This window comes from Emydura macquarii, unplaced genomic scaffold (assembly GCF_026122565.2).
Source record: "Emydura macquarii macquarii isolate MOO-44397 ecotype Brisbane River unplaced genomic scaffold, CSIRO-AGI_Emac_v2 contig_1253, whole genome shotgun sequence".
Taxonomy (NCBI): Eukaryota; Metazoa; Chordata; order Testudines; family Chelidae; genus Emydura; species Emydura macquarii.
In genome coordinates this window covers 45,395,973-45,412,944 of record NW_027131390.1, presented here as the reverse complement: position 1 = coordinate 45,412,944, position 16,972 = coordinate 45,395,973, and the positions used below count along the sequence as shown (strand labels likewise).

General features: G+C 42.7%; 1 long non-coding RNA gene across 3 annotated transcripts; it reads right to left on the bottom strand.

Annotated features, from left to right (window-relative positions):
• Positions 1-7,463: 7,463 nt before the first annotated feature.
• LOC137153388 (uncharacterized) lies at positions 7,464-12,984 on the bottom strand. 3 transcript variants are annotated; one of them, XR_010919789.1, is made up of 4 exons: positions 12,859-12,984; positions 9,779-10,622; positions 8,401-8,489; positions 7,464-7,680 (listed from the first exon to the last, which is right to left on the bottom strand). It is a non-coding gene; the product is annotated as an uncharacterized lncRNA (long non-coding RNA). The 3 variants fall into 3 exon arrangements; XR_010919790.1 differs by having other exon boundaries at positions 10,428-10,622; XR_010919788.1 differs by lacking the exons at positions 7,464-7,680; positions 8,401-8,489 and having other exon boundaries at positions 8,494-10,622.
• Between the last annotated feature and the right edge of the window lie 3,988 nt (positions 12,985-16,972).

Below are 16,972 nucleotides of genomic sequence, written 5' to 3'. Positions count from 1 at the left end.
TTCATATGCCGCACAGTGGAGAATGCAGTGGTGGAATAAATGAAAATATACATAACAGTGTAAATACAAAGGCCTTAATAAATCACTTAGCTGTTGGAGAGAAATAGTGGGCCTGACCTGCAAGCCTTTTGCATGTGAAACTGCCACTTAAATCTCAGAGTTCTAGTCCATTTTATGAGATCAACTGCAGTTGCTAACATAGGATCCAAACCTTTATGATACTGAGCACCCTCAACTACCCTTGACGTCAGAAGGAATAAAGAGCATTCAGTTTCTTCCAGAATAGGGGCGTTAGGGATCACAGATGAACTTCTCTATCCATGCAAGGACACACCACCATTAAGCAACATACTGGAACTGCACTATGGGATCCAGCACTACACTGGATCCAATGGGAGTTTCACCTGAATAAGGACTGCTGGATTTGGTTTGGTCAGTCTTATAAAAAGCATCAACACTTACTAAGAACCAAGATGTTTCTAGTGGTGGGCAAAGTTCAAGAGATTTAAAGATTGATTTTATATTTCTCATTCAACAAAACTCCCACTGAAGTCAAGGGGAGTGGGAATTGCTAAGAGTCCCGGGGCTGATTCTTCACTTATGTCATTTTTACACCAGTGCAAACCAGTTGATTTCCGTGGCGTCACTCCTGATTCACACTGGTATAAATGAAAAGAATCAGATTCCATCACTGTAATCATGGATCCACTGAAGTCAATAGCAAAATTCCCATTGATTTCAGTGAGGCTAGGATTTCACCCTAGGTGTTTTATTTGAAGCTGAAATATCCAAACATCTTCACTTAGCAAAACTGGACTGGAAATTTTGCAACAGGTTTTTAAAAAAACATTTCTGGATTTTTGTTTCTGGGTACCTCAGAAACACCATGGGAGATGCCTTTTCTGTGGCTTCAATGTTTCCACTTCTGGGTGTAGTGGAAGGCAAAAAGTGCAAAGCGAGAATTTTGTTTAAAGTTAACTAAATTTTTATAAACTGCCAGCAAGTTTAGTTTTACTTGGGGGCAAAGGTGTTGGTTGGTGGATGGTTGGAGAATGATTATTTAACCCAACCTGTATAAAATCCTGTCCCTAGAGTCCTTATTTTCTGCTCTTTACTAGTTTTAATTATGTAGTCATTTTAAATACATTTTTTTCCAATATTTCAAATTTTGATTGACAAATGTTCAAGTTTAGAAGTCATCTGGCCTACTCCGATCTCTACCATTTTAGTGTCATTTTAGAGCAGGAATAATCAGAATACAAGGAGGAAAGCGAGAAACTGGTCCATGTATGAAGTTAGTTGTTTTGCCTAACAACTGTTGGAGAAAGGGTTAGACTTAAGTCAACTGTCTTCATGGGTTTTATTACATGGACTCATTTGATGCAATAATTTACATGGTACTTAGAGAACAAGTTAATGGATTTGTTTGGCTTTTATGCCCATTGTTTCTGCAATGTTTTTGCCTGGCAGAGGAGGGAGCGGAGGAAAAGTCAGGGTTTATTTTGCTTGCAGGAAAGATGTACCTGCTTATGCTGGGACAGATTCTACTACCATTACTCAGATGGATTAGTCCCTTATTCCTTGAGTAGTGCAGTGACAAACAGGATTATGTAGGGAAGTGAGGGACTATTCAGCATAACTAAAGGTAGCTAAAGCTGGCCCAAATGTGATTCAAAACTGTAGATTTGAGGTTTGTTTTTAATTTACTGCATGTGCCTTGAGTTTTGCTAATGGGGAGCATTTAATAAATCCATGGCCTCTGAGATACAGGAGGTGAAGTCAGATGACCTAATGGTGCCTTCTGGCTTTAAAGTCTATACATCTATGAATTTAAATTAAAATAAAATGCTGATTCTCCAGGCCACTTCGATAAACTGCAATCGCTTGGGTCAAAAGGTCATTAAGGGATTTTGCAGTCAATGAAATCAATGACAAAACAATTCACTTTAAATGGTGCAGAATCAGCGGCTAAATCCTAAAATAATATCAAAATTCTACTGGCACATGGCTGCCAATATGGCTATTGAAAAAACATTCAAAGTTGACAAGTTTGATGAAAACTTCTCTTTGAAATTTTGAACACTGATGGACAAAAAGAGTCAAAATTGTTTTCCCAGCACTGATCAAAATCAATTAGGGATGCAACTAGAGCTAAAAGATTGGGAAAGAATATTAAGAAATGCCCCAAAAAATCTGCTTACAGGAAAAGAATGGGACTCTGCGTTCCCTTTTTCTACAGGGTGTTTTATTCACAGTTCCCTGCCAAGTGCTGGAGAGGAGGAAGGACTGAGGTTCACACCTGGTGAGGATAGAGAGCATTCGAAGGTTTTTGGAAGGGAGTGGTCTCAATTATTTGCAGGGTAAGACGATCAGAGTAGATCAGTGGTTCCCAACCCATGGGGTCTTTCAAAGTGGCCCGTGGCTCCCTTTCTGCTGGCTGCAGAAGGGAGCTGCTGTCTAAGGAAGAGCGTTTTTTCCCGGGGCTAAAAGACCGGCACAGGCTCCTTGCTGCAGCCAAGGAGATGGAAGATCAGCGCTCCCCTCTCCCTGGCTGTAGCAGGGAGGACAGCAAAGCGCTCCGCCTGGGTCCTTAGGCACTGGGGTCCCTCCTGGAGCCAGAGGGAGGGGAGCACTGTCCCCCTGGCTGTAGAAGGGAGCCACTGCCTAGGTACCCAGGTGGAGTGCATAGGGCTACAGGACGCGTGCGGTTTCCCTGCTGCAGCCAGGGAGATGGGAGTTCAGCAAGGAGGCAGCCTCCCCACTGAACTCCTTCCATCTGGCTGCAGTGGGGGGAGGAGGAGACCTGCTGTCAGAGACTGGTGGCCCTTCAGGGTTGTAAAAATGATATCTGTGGCCCTAGAGTCAAACAGGTTGGGAACCACTGGACTAGATGCTCTGGTACTCATTTGGCACTGGACACCAGAGAAGAGCAGCTTTAAACCAGAGGTCTGAGGCTGATTCCCATTGATTTCACCAGGGTTTAGATTAGGTCCATATTCTCTCAATGATCCATGCCACAAGACATACAACTTCATTGTACTAGAATTGAATCTAGCACCAGAGCAATGATTACATCAACCGATAAGAACCGCAGAGCTAGAGATTGTAGTGCTGGAGACTGCTAATATTCATGGACAATGGGAGGATTGTGATCTCCGCCACACCCCATTCTGGGCTTGATTCTGCAAGGTGCTGAGCACTCTGGCCCTGATCCAGCAAAGCTCATAAACAAGGGCTTAACTTAAAACCCATGCCTAGTCCCATTAAAGGCAAGCCTGGGTTTAAATGGATCAGGGCCAAAGGGCTCAGCACGTGGCAGGATCAAGCTCTCAGTGACTACATTCGTTCCTGAAACACAGAAGCTGAAGAAGAGCATACAAAAGTCTATAACTGAACTGGCTAAAGAGAATATTCAAGGCTGCAGAAAAATCTCTTGGTAATAGTTTAGTGAGGTGTGATGTGTGTACCCTCCAGTACTGCTCAGTACAGCAATACACTTTGAAAGAAAAACAAAGAAAGAAGGAAAAAGCAAAAGAGCAGAGGAAGTTAGAACTTGTATAACTTTTTTTTTTTTTAATGTAGATGGATAGATAAACTCTAGCCTTGGTGCACTGGTTACATCAGCCGATAAATGCAGGGCTAGAAACTGTAGTGTTGGAGCCTGCTAATATTTGTGGAACATAGGAAGATTGTGATCTCCACCACACCCCAGTCTGGGCTTGAACCAAACCCCTGCAGCTAGATTCTGTGCTGCACCCCTGCTCCAGCATACCCCCCCCTGCTCTGGGAACATCTCATAAATCAGGGCCTTCGAGGGGGTCCTCAGCATGCAGCCTAATGGCTGTTTCCACACGATCTGAACCTGGAGAATCCTACCCTAGCCAGATGCTAGGCTTGTAGGACCCCTTCACACCATCCTGGCCCTTTGAACTGGCGTAAAGAGCCAGCGGGAGTGAGGATTTCACCCCTGAATCTCACATTCTTGAGGTTTGTGAGGCTGAAAGCTGGACTTGGATCCTAATTTTATAGCCTAATCCCATAACTACTTTAAAAAAAAAACTGCACTAAAGAATTAAGTGTTGAAAAGAGATCTGGAAGCACAAAACCATGTTTCTTCCATGGATGGAGATTCGCTTCATTTTAACTTTAACATATGACTTTTTTGACATAGCCAAAGGCATCAGGAATGCAAATTAAGGAGAAAGACATGGGAACGTTTAAAACAAAACAAACCATTAAGAGCGGAGGTTCTTAGCTTTATAAGCCTAATAAATGACATGCTTCTCTTAATTTTAATACATGAAAATGCACCAGATTGCAAAAACTGCTCCCAATGTTATTACTTCTTTCAGACACATTAAAATTATGCTGTACACAGTCTTCGTGAAGCACTGAAACAAGAAGGGTCACTGAAATCCCCTTACCCATGTGAACACCAGATTTAAATGTACTGTTGACATGCTAATGGCCTCCAGAAAGCAGCATTTGTTCAATACCCTAATAAGTATTTCCAAGGTTTTCCACATTGGTTTTGCAATGAAGTCATCTTTAGTGCATCATAAACAGTCAAGATATTCTACCAGCCTTCCTACATTTAGATCTTACCTTTACAAAGAAGTTGCACACAATAGTTTAATCTGGTTTGAAAACTGATTTAGTTAAACTGGTGTATCAAACCTATGTATGGACATTCAGATATTGGTTTAAAACTGGTTCTATTCTTGATTTCAGACTAGATCATGGTCTGTAAGTACCTACACAAGAAAGAGATTCTTAGTCTAGCACATAAAAGCATAACAAGATCCAGTTGCTGGAAGCTAAAGCTAGACAAATTCAGACTAGAAATAAGGCATACATTTTTACAGTGAGGGTAATTAACCATTGGAACAACTTACTAAGAGACGTGGTAGATTCTCCATCGCTTGAATACTTTAAATCAAGACTGAATGTCTTTCTAAAAGCTATGCTAAATAGAAGGTATGGGCACAATGGAAAAAATTCTGGGTGAGGCTCTGTTACCTGGGTTACGCAAGAGGTCCGAATAGATGATCAGAATGGTCCCTTCTGTCATTAGCATCTATGAATCAATGAATATTCAGTGCAGCTTGTGCCTGTACATTTACCAGCATGTGCTAAACTGCTGTAAGCCAGGCTTAAAACGATTTAAGGGCGTTCAAACACACAGTTGCACCAGTTTAACAAAACCAGTATAAAAATCAGAACATTAATTAAACTACTGCAACTCCATGTAGACCAGGCCTCAGAGTGATCATATAGCTGGGATTGGCTAGACCCAGGCCCTCAGCTGATGTAAACTGGTGTAACAACTTTGACGTCAGAAGAGCAATGCCAATTTAGAACAGCTGAGGATCTGGCCCTATATTATGGTTGCTTTCAACCAAGGCAGCTTTAATCTGATCTGGAAAAATGCTAGTCTTATTCAGTTCACGCCTGGGCTGTAAATAAGCCGAATACTTTAAGCATAGTTAATGCATGAGAACATCTCCAAAGAAGTCATTCTAACTTAAGATGGCTACCTTATATAAGCCTAAGGTGGGGAGACGTGCTTAGCACCATCAAGTTCTGAAATACTGAAGGTAAAAATAAGAGGAAAGCAATACACCGGGCCAGAGAGTAGCTGCCAAAGATCTGATACTTAAACAAAGGTTTGGTGCCAAGACAGAATGCAGCAAGGAATGGGAATTCATGTTTCTGAAGTATACATAGTAACAAATCCAACAATGGGAATCATTACAAACCAAATTGGGTTTAAAAAACTATCCCCTGAGAAACTTAATTGCATCTGTTTCAAATAATTTTAGCGTTGTGGAACCTACTACAACGGAAGTGGTTCTCATCACTCTGAACTTAGGGCATGCTGACACGTCTACTGGCCCATTCACCGACATGGCTTAGTGCAGGCCTCATCTCACTACCTTTTCATTTGCTTCTTGAAAACTGATCATTTCCTTTCCAGAATTTACTGATCCAATTTGTGAAAAAATCAATCTTCGTCAGATTTCACTCAACTAAATTCTAATTGCACCCTATGAAATTTTCTCATACCATCTAGGCACATTAGGTATGCTTGAGTTAGGAAGGAAATGAACACTTCCTATAACCAGAGAAGGGGCCAGAGGGAAGGGAGATTCATGATTCCACTCAACAGCCAGCAACAGCTGGTTACAAATTTAAGGTAATTTTAACAGACACAGGTCCGGTGCTTGGTGTTTTGTTTAACTTGAAGTAGGATCTTTATGTCTAAGGAAAGCATCCTGTATGTCCTGATTCTGCAAACATTTCAGCATGCGAGTAACTTTATGTTACTGTAAGTACGCCCATTGACCTCACCAACATAAAGTCACTCATGTGCATAAGTGTTTACAGGACTGATGTTCTAGTTGCCAGTCAGTTCTTTTAGTCCCCCCTAGAAAGATGATGACCCTTGATATTAAAAAGCTCAGCTTTCTGTTGACCCCTGAGGGCCAAGTCCTGATCAATGGGAGCTGAACCGGGTCTCGTATCACAATTTTTCAGAGAAGTCCAAGGATGGTAGCGACCCTGGTATTAGGAACATATATATGATCAGAACAGACCTGCATGGCAAAATCTGTCCAGTACAGGTTCATTCATGTCAGTTTTAAAGGTGAGTTCTTAAGATAAATTGAAGAAGTCAAGCCAGAATATGGGAGAGATTCAATCCTGATGTAAACTGGTGCAGTTTCAGTGCAGATTGCACTGGTCTACCCTATGGTTGAATTTGGTCCAGTGTTTCCCTCCATGCCCTCAAAAAGAGTGGAATTGGGTTTTATCATCTGAGATTTGAAGTTACAACGTACCACACTACAGCTGGTCAGAAAATGGTAGATATTGTCAAAAAGATTTCAAAGGCAGTTTTAAAAAAATGTATTTTTGTTTTAATTTTTCATGGGCATTTTCTTTTCTTTTTTCAATAGAAAAACTGAAATTTGCTAGGTTTGATTCTTCATAGAAAAAGGAAATTCTGAAACTAAGCTTTTTGCAGAAATGTTTTTTCCTAAAACAAAGCTGTTTTTCATTGCCAGCACTAATACAAATAAATAAAATAATAATAAAAAGGAGTTATGTGTGACAGTTTTATCAGTCTCATAAAAATAGCAGCAAGTGAGAAAATAAATCAGTTTTACTTTCACTTCAAAAATGCCCTCTTGCCCTTTTACCCAGTGGTCTCAGAGTGCTTTACAAAAGTGGATGGAATGCTGATGTGCCCATTTTACAGCCGAGTAAACTAAAGCACTGAGCAGTTCATCAGACTTGCCCTGGCAGACAGGGATCCCAGGCATAACCCATGTTTCTATGAGTTACTGTATCCCAAGTTAACCTAGCCAGTGGAAATAGAAGTTTTTAGGGTCAGGGGCTGTCATACAGTCATACCTGTATGGGTGGTACTGCAATATAAATATTTAATAGTCATCATGGTCATTTATTTATTGTTATTTAATTTTGCAGTTAATATTGTTATTAACAACTTGTGACCACTGTACATAAAGTATCAACCACTTGGATACGGCACTTGTGTGCAGTTACCATAGAGTACACTGAACTATATGATTGAAACACAGAGACCAATAAAAAATGGATCTTGAACAGCAGCAGTGCAGAGTTTCATGGATGACAATGGCTATTCCAGTATCCCTGGTCCTGCCAAAGTACCAATATGAACAACTAATTAAACAATAAGTGAAGGAATTTCTCTTCCCAATACAACTTTTTTTGTCCTCCCCAAATAGAGCAGAAAGGGTCTCTTTGAAGCTAAGGAAACTTCTATATGTTTGTGTCAAGTTCTTCACATTTATTTTAGGATTTGTCTTTCAAATTCTGAGCCCACTGACATATTTTGCTTCATTTTGTCAAGTATCTTTCATAAATACTGTATCCCAAATTGTTCCACAGAGCTAAATTATTATATTAAACCACAAGGAAAAAAAAACATTCAACTAACATCAAAGGTCTGACTTAAATCCACAAGAGTCAGGAAATTCAGAATTAAGGTTGAAACTCCATCCTTAACTCAACATATTGGATCAAATTCAACCCTGCTCTGAGCCCACTGTAAACAGCAGCTTGTTCCATGGATGAATTTGACTCATTTATGGCTAGATACTGCAGTCCATAACTGCATGTAAGATCACCCTTTGTTTGAACCTTGCAACAATTAACCTCAGTAAGGTGAGGTAAAGAATAGGGTTTCAAACTTTACTTGGAATTTCCTGGCTTTGTGGGCTTCTGAGAGACCTTTAATATTACTTTAATGTAGTTTTTTGCAGTTTAATTTCCTACATTTTTAATAGCCATCTTTAAAAAAGAAATAAAAATGGAAAGGAAAAACAATTCCATGGACTTGCACCCCACCGTACTCACCTCTTATGCTTCCAGAATGAGAAGAATCAGACCAATGGAGAGTGTGTAATGGTTTATTTGCCTTGCCTTTCTTTGGAATAGACCTCAGACTGAAAAACAATAGTTTTGAAAGTTTTAATGGAATAAAATAGAGAAGCCAATCCAGTTTTTGGGTTAAGTGGGGTAGGTGGGATTTGCAGTTTTATGGAGGTAATTCTATGATAATAGCAAATACATCTTTCATGCTACAGAAAGTCAACTCTTTACTGCCAAAGGTTATCGTGAGGAACTGAAGAGTATAAATTTGGGCTCTGAACTGCCTACTGATTTGAAAAGGCCAAGTCCTGAGATGGCTTAAACAGGTGCTATTAGTACAAAGTACGATGCTTTTTGGCTGCTCCAATGAGCAAAGCAGTAAGGCGCTGCACCTCCATGTGGATGTGAGTTACAAGAGAGTAATCCACCGGAGAATTTAGGGGAAATGAGGAGGTGTCACCCACAAACATTGGAAATGTGGACATGAGATGGGGGGCTGGCCAATGGAACACACACAGAACAAATCCACATGGTCCTAGATCAGGATAGGATGCCCACAGTCTGCTACTGATTTATCAGTAACAAGCAACTGGACAGCTCTGCCCTAGATCTCACCACCACATTGGGGCTGAGAGCGCCAGTCCTGAACTCCATTGCAGTTTCACCTGAGCACAGCCCTTTTAACCTTGGCTCTGCTTGCTTTTTTCAGAATCGGGCCTGGTCATTCCATCCCATCTGCTACACATCAATAGCAATAAAACATGGCTCTCCCTCTGCTGGGTAGGCCAGACTGAGCACAGCACATTCCCTTTTGCAGAATGACAGTGTTGTGTCTGCATGAGCTGAAAGCAGCCAGACTATAACTTAAACAAATCAAGAGCTAATCATTCTTATTATAAGCGTGATAGAATCTGCCGAACTGAGCAGGCTATAAAAATGCACAAATGGATATTTGGCAATGGGCAAGAAAGCTGGTGCTTCAGTAGAGTTGCTTTTCTAGATGGATTCCAGCCTGTAGAAAACATTAAGATGTGATGATGGATCAGTGTTTATACAGATTATTTTCTTTCTTCCATGGGCTCAAGTGTATGTCATTATTTCCCATATTTTACTTCTGGAAGAAAATTAGATAAGACCCACCAAAAAAAGCCATATTGTGGCCTCCTATATGCTGGGCTGAAAGTGCAAACCAGCCACAAAGCTGCCTCAGCTGTCTCCCCAAGAGCTCTCCCACCAGGCTTGTAGCATCCCAAGGAAAATGTGGGCACACTGGCCTCAAGCCAGTCTTGGAGGGTCAAATCCAGAAGATGGTGGTGGCTATGGTCAGCAATGGTTCAACTTTTGTTTATTAGCAAACAATTACCTGCTTGGGGAATAGATTCTTATTTTATTACAGAAGAAGGTGAGGGGACATCATGACCATTGCCACCGCTGAGAAGGCTGTTCAGAGATGCACAGGTGGCAGTAAAAGCCTGGAAACAATCAAGCCAGCTGTGACTACTGGGGAGCATGTGTATCTGCAGATTTGAGCCGCCGCTGTTTCCTGCCAGTTAATGGAAGCCTTCTTCAGTCTGCTTTGGGTGGGAGAATTGGTGGCAGACTCAGACAGCTGGGACCCTTTACGTGCAGCCAATAGAAGCCTCGCGCAACCTGGAGGGGAGCTGTTTCTAACCTTCCAGGATTGATCAGAAGAGTCAGAAGTCCATTAGCCTGGGGCTGAGCGGGCACAGATACATATGTTCATATCCTGGCTTTATGTGGCTAGTCAGCAGCTTTTTGTTAGGCCCAAAATCCTAGGATCGGACAGTTTCAGGTCACATTTCCGTCTTTTAAAGGAAACTGTTCATTCTGTGCATGGTTCCGGATTTATAGCTAGGCACACATTCTGAACTGGGGGCTGTGATGAGTCTGTGATGGTGGAGATGAAGGTCATCCTCACAGAGGAAGCCACTTACTGCCGCTTCACAGTAAAAGAGGATGAGTCAGTGGCCTGCATGTGCTGTATGACTCACCTTCCCATTGCGTACATGCTGGAGAAGGAGTTCCGGAAACAGCATCTGGAAGATGCGTGTTGTGTTAGTTAGTGGTGTTAGTTAGTAAACATACGGGCATTGAACTTCCTGAAACATCTTTACTGCATCAAAGCCATCACTTGGTCATTACAGCTGCCAAAGTCTCCATCTCTTCCCAAGTGAGCGTTACATTGCCTGAAATTTAACATATACTGAATTAGCAACCAATGCATCAGTAACATCAAGCAGCTCGTAAAAGATGGGAGCGGCACACCTCGCACATAACAGCCCAACTTTGCATAAGACTGGCTCTTCTCAGGCCTTGCTTAGTTTATCACCAGTGGGAGGCTAAAAGGCTACTCCCTGCTACAGAGAGACGCAAAACCTATGGATGGGGGCCACAGACCTTCTGCCAGGAAGTGCGGTGCCCCCGCAGGTCTGACGGGGACACAGGATGAGCTGGAAGAGACCATCTGTCCAGAATTATGATGTAATTTTGTAGTTAGAGTTGCAACACTTTTGTACGGGAGCCCAGAAGAGGAGGCCAACACCAGTCTAAACAAATATGTCCCCTTTAAGAAAGCCTCCAAACGGACCAGGCTGGCAGAGTTCCTAATTTCCTTCATGTTCTAGAAGGCTGGCTTTCTCCTTCTCCCTTAGCTGTCAGAGTGGGGGGAGAAGATGCTTAACCCACTTTGTAAGGCCCTTCCTTACCTCAGAGCAACCAAACTTAGTCAGAAAATAAAGTCTCTCGGGCCTAGGGTGACTAGATAACACGTGTGAAAAATTGGGATGGGGGTGGGGAGAAATAGGCACCCATATAAGAAAAAGCCCGGAATATCGGGACTGTCCCTATAAAATCAGGACATCTGGTTACCCTACTAGGACCTAGGTCAGGCTTCCGGCCTGGAACCTGCCACCTGTAGCAACCAGCATAGCTCCTAGTCTCTTACCCAATCCTCTTCCTTTCCTGTTTATACAGCCCACCCCAGAGTAGAGCAGGACTGCTTGATTGCACCCATGTTTTTTTAAACTGCAAACTGTCCGGTAAAGTGGTAGTACACCCTGCCACACACACAGGAACAGATCTTTACCTCTTAGTGTAGTTTAGCCTACACAGTTGCTTTCCCCTATAGTTGCCAACCCTCCAGGATTGTCCTGCAGTCTCCAGAAATTAAAGATTAATCTTTAATTAAAGATTATGTCATGTGATGAAACCAACAACCAAAACTGGCGACCCTACTAATGGAACTAGTCTGAGAGTAGTCCCAGGGAAAGAAATGCTAGACTCCCAGATGCAAGGGAGAGGATATTTCACAGGGTGTGTGATGAATGAGTTGTCTAGACACCATTTACACAGACATTTTAAAGCAATGCAAAGAAGGTGCTAATGCACAAATTGCAGTCAGCAGAATTTCTGTAAGAACCATCTGTGCAGCACATTGAAAATTCACCCCATAGGGCGCAGGTTTTTACAGATAATGTGTGGACCAGCAGAGAAAAATATATATAAAATAATACTGCAGACAGAAAGAAAGGGAGAAGAAGAAGAGAGAAAGGAGAACCAGGAAAAGCTTCTGTAGCATCTGCCTTCTCATTTACACTAAGGCCTTTTTACAACGATCTGTAAAGAGGCTTTCAATTACATTTCTGCCTACTTTAAGGCCCCATTACATTACCAGAATGGTGAAAAGGGGGCATAGTGTAAATAAGAATCAGGCCTGTAATTTTTTTTTTTTCCTAAGGACAAAATCACTAAACACAATGGGGCTGATTCTAAAAATGGCAAATCAGGCCCAACCTTCCTATGAGAGCAGCATACAAATCCTTTACAAACAAACAAACAAACAAACAACTCTACTCCATGATTTCCATCTGCTCTCCAGGATCCCCTTCCCTCGGTGCTTCCAAATTTCTCTCTCTTTGTCTGCCCTCGCAGGTGCTTCTCAATAACTTCCTCCAAACAGCTACGACATCAATTGCACTCAATTAATTGATCTACAGATCCCCAAAGACTCATCATTGGTGCAACGCAGCCAAGTAAGTTAGCGTTCAGTGATATCAATCAACAACTATTTGTAACATTCCACACTGACAGATCTAAAAGTAAAGATGAGCTCATAAGAAAGGCGGGGGGAGGGGGAGGTGATGCTAAACAAAAAGCATCCATTTAGAATATAATTATGACTAAGAAGCAAGAGACAGAAAAGACTAGGTCATATATCTCCCCCTTGCAAATGCAGGATCATTCTGCACAGTCTACTCAATTCCTCAGGAACTTGTAACTAAATAAAGTGATTCTTTCTTGCAATAAATAGCTGAAAAGCTACAATGAATAAATATGCAGCCGTCAGGGCCAGGGGATGAGTGGCCTGGTCTAGGGGATAGCACTAGGGGCAGGCTGATGGTCCGGTGTCCAGGAGCCAATTACCAAGAATCAGGCTGGGTTGGAATGCCAGGAGATCAGAATCAAGAGAAAAACCCGAGGGTAGTAATCAAAGAGTCAGACTGAACCAGGATACCATGAGGTCAGGATCAAAAGGCAAGACCAGGTAAACACCAGACCCACTTCCTGCTTCCTCCCCTGGCTTAAATAGGGGCGGCAGCCCTATCAGGAGCCTTGGAGCTCTCCCAATCAAAGCGTAGGGGCAGGCCTTGTGCCCCTAGTTGGGCTTCATGGATCTCAGCTGTTGTCTGTGAGCTGCCAGGTGGAAGATTGGAGTGTGCTGAATCCCAGGACACCTAAGTACCCATCTTCAAGACCCGTGGGGCCTGGCAGCAGCAGCAGAGAGAAAAGAAAAGAGAAATAACATAAAAATGATTCGGCCCCAATTAAGGAAAGCGCAGAAGCTTAAGTCTATCCTTATTCAGGAAAGCACTTTAGCACGTGCTTACATCCCATGCTTTCTCAAATCAAAACCCTAATAAAGAAAATGTTGCTGGTGCAGTTAAGATTGCATTCCTCTCCCCAACCACCCACTGGAGTATCTCAGGCTATGACTAAACTACAGTGCTTACACCCACGTAGCTTCCTAGTATAGAAGGAGTTTTTCTGCCAGTGTATGTACTCCACCTCCCCAAACAAAATTATCTAGGCAAACAAAAGAACTCTACACTGGAGGTTTTTTAAACATAGCTATGTCCCTAGGGGGTGTGGGCTTTTTACTTCCCTGATTGACATAGCTATGCAGGTGAAAGTTTTAAGTGTAAACTCACAGACTCTAAGGTCAGAGGGGACCAATATGATCATCTAGTCTGACCTCCTGCACAACGCAGGCCACAGAACCTCACCCATCCACTCTTGTAATAGACCCCTGACCTATGACTGAGTTAATAAAGTCTTCAAATCATGGTTTGAAGACTTTAAGGAACAGAGAATCCACCCAGCAAGTGAGCCGTGCCCCATGCTACAGAGGAAGGCGAAAAAAACCCCAGAGCCTTTGCCAATCTGCCCTGGGGGAAAATTCCTTCCTGACCCCTGATCAGTTAAACACTGAGCATGTGGGCAAGACTCACCAGCCAGACACCCACCCCACCCTCTGTAATAACTCAGAACCCACCCCATATAACATCCCTTCACAGGTTATTGGCATATCTATCACCCGTAGTCAAAGATCAGTCAATTGCCAAACTAGGCTGTCCATTCATACCATCCCTTCCATAAATTTATCAAGCTCAGTTTTGAAGCCAGCTAGGTTTTTTGCCCCCACTGCTCCCCTTGAAAGGCTATTCCAGAACTTCACTCATCTAATGGTTAGAAACTTGAGTCTAATTTCAAGTCTAAACTTTCTGATGGCCAGTTTATATCCATTAGTTCTTGTGTCCACATTGGCACTCAACTTAAATAATTCCTCTCCCTCCCTGATATTTGATGTATTTATAGTGAGCAATCATATCTCCCCTCAACCTTCTTTTGGTTAGGCTAAATAAGCCAAGCTCTTTGATATCCTCTCGTAAGGCAGGTTTTCCATTCCATGGATCATCCTAGTAGCCCTTCTCTGTACCTGTTCCAGTTTGAATTAATCTTTCTTAAACATGGGGGACCAGAACTGCACACAGTATTCCAGATGAGGTCTCACCAGCGCCTTGTATAATGGTACTAACACCTCCCTATCTCTACTGGAAATACCTCGTGTGATGCATCCAAGGACCACACTAGCTTTTTTCACGGCCACATCACATTGGCAGCTCATAGTCATCCTGTGATCAACCAATACACCCAGGTCCTTCTCCTCCTCTGTCATTTCCAACTGATGCCTCCCCGGCTTATAGAAGAAATTCTTGTTATTAGTCCCTAAATGCATGACCTTGCACGTTCCACTATTAAATTTCATCCTATTTCTATTACTCCAGTTTACAAGGTCATCCAGATCTTCCTGTATGATATCCGGATCCTTCTCTGAATTGGTAATACCTCCCAACTTTGTTGTCTGCAAACTTTATTAGCACACTCCCATTTTTTGTGCCAAGATCCGTAATAAAAAGGTTAAATAAGATTGGTCCCAAGATCTATCCCTGAGGAACTCCACTAACATTAGGCGTGGAGATTACCTGGGCATCTCCCAACCATCTCCCCCAACGCCCTAGTTTAAAGGTCTCTTAATCAGTTGTGCCAGCCTCCATCCTAGAAGTGTATTTCCCTCCCTACTCACATGAAGTCCATCCCAAGAGAACAGTGCTCTGTCCATGAATGCCTCCCAGTGACCATACATAGCAAAGCCCCCCTTATAGCACCACTGCATGAGCCATCTGTTGATCATCAGAATCTTGTCACTCCTTTGTTGTCCTTCTCTAGGGACAGGCAGAATCCCGCTGAAGATCACCTGAGCCTCGATTTCCTTAAGAGTCTTCCCCAGCCTGGCATAGTCTCCTTTGATACATTCCAGTGAGAATCTAGCTAGATCATTTGCATCCACATGAACGACAATCAGTGGATTCTTTCCCGCTCCCATTAGGATCCTCTTTAGCCTCAGGTCCACATCCCATATCTTAACACCCGGCAGACAACGCACCCTTCTGTTCTCTGGATCAGCACTGGTCACAGTCCTGTCTGTTCTTCTCAGCAGGGAGCCCCCAATCACAGAGACCTGCCTTTTCCTGGTAACGGTACAATTCTCCGGCCTCTCCCCTGTTCTTTCTGGCTTCAAGTCATCTCATCTACTATTCTCCTGTGCTACTCTGGAATAAACAGTGAGATAGCTAAGAATTTAATGATATTCAATTAAATTGTGCAGCCCTTACACACACAGCTGAGCATTTACTCATGTGAGTAACCCCATTGAAGCCACATGAGTCAATGCTCACCAATGGAACTGAGGTGTTTATATTCTGGCCCACCATGAGCATGGTGTAGAGCTGGTGACACTTTTTACATTGAAAAAATGCTCATGGAAAAAGAAGAGCTGAAAGTTTGCAACATGAACATGAAAAGACAAGAGGTGCAGAGTCCAGGGATTGACAGAATGTTTGCAATTCCTCTTCCCATTTTGCAGCCAACTAGAGAACTACTCAATTCTTGTTCATTTTTTGAATGGCAATAAAAAAAAGTGGGCAGTGGGGTGAGGAGATTGTGAAAAAAAAGTGAACTTTTTTTTTTTTATATTCATGTTCTCCAGCCACCTTTTGCAGTATAAACTCCAACTTCTGGAGCCATATTCAGCACTCATCTCACTCATTGCCAGATCTAGATCCGCAGCCCACTTACATCTAAGCTCTCATGGCAGTAACTGTCTTATTGTTTTGTGTTTGTACAGCACCTGGCACAGTGATTGGTCATCATGGGCCCTACTTCTGTACAAATGCTAAACAATAATAATTGAGGTCAGTGGAAAGACTGCCATTGTCTTCAATGACCTTCGGATAAGGAACTCACTTCAATGGGAGTTGGAAGGCTTGGTAAGGAGTGAAAATGGACTGCCAAATGGGGCCTTTAGGCTACACAGTTATAATGCTATTTAAGCTCCTCATTCAAGTGCCTGTACAGTCGTAGGTCCCAGACTGAGAAAGGTGCCACTAATTATTCTAGTGAAGGTGCAAGGAGACTATACATCTATAGACATGCATTAGTAGGAGCATTGCCAGCAGAGCGAGGGAAGTGATTATTCCCCTCTATTCAGCACTGGTGAAGCCTCATTTGGAGTATTGTGTCCAGTTTTGGGCCCCCCACTACAACAAGGATGTGGAGAAGTTAGAGAGAGTCCAGTGGAGGGCAACAAAAATGATTAGGAGGCTGGAGCACATAACTTATGAGGAGAGACTGAGGGAACTAGGCTTGTTTAGTCTGCAAAAGAGAAGAATGAGGGGGGATTTGATATCAGCCTTTAACTACCTGAAAGGGGGTTCCAGGGAGGACTGTTCTTACTAGTGGTAGGTGAGAGAACTAGGAGCAATGGTCTTGAGTTGCAGTGGGGGAGGTCTAGGTTGGATATTAGGAAAAACTTTTTCACTAGGAGGGTGGTGAAGCACTGGAATGGGTTACCTAGGGAAGTGGTGGAATCTCCATCCTTAGAGGTTTTTAAGGCCTGGCTTGACAAAGCCCTGGCTGG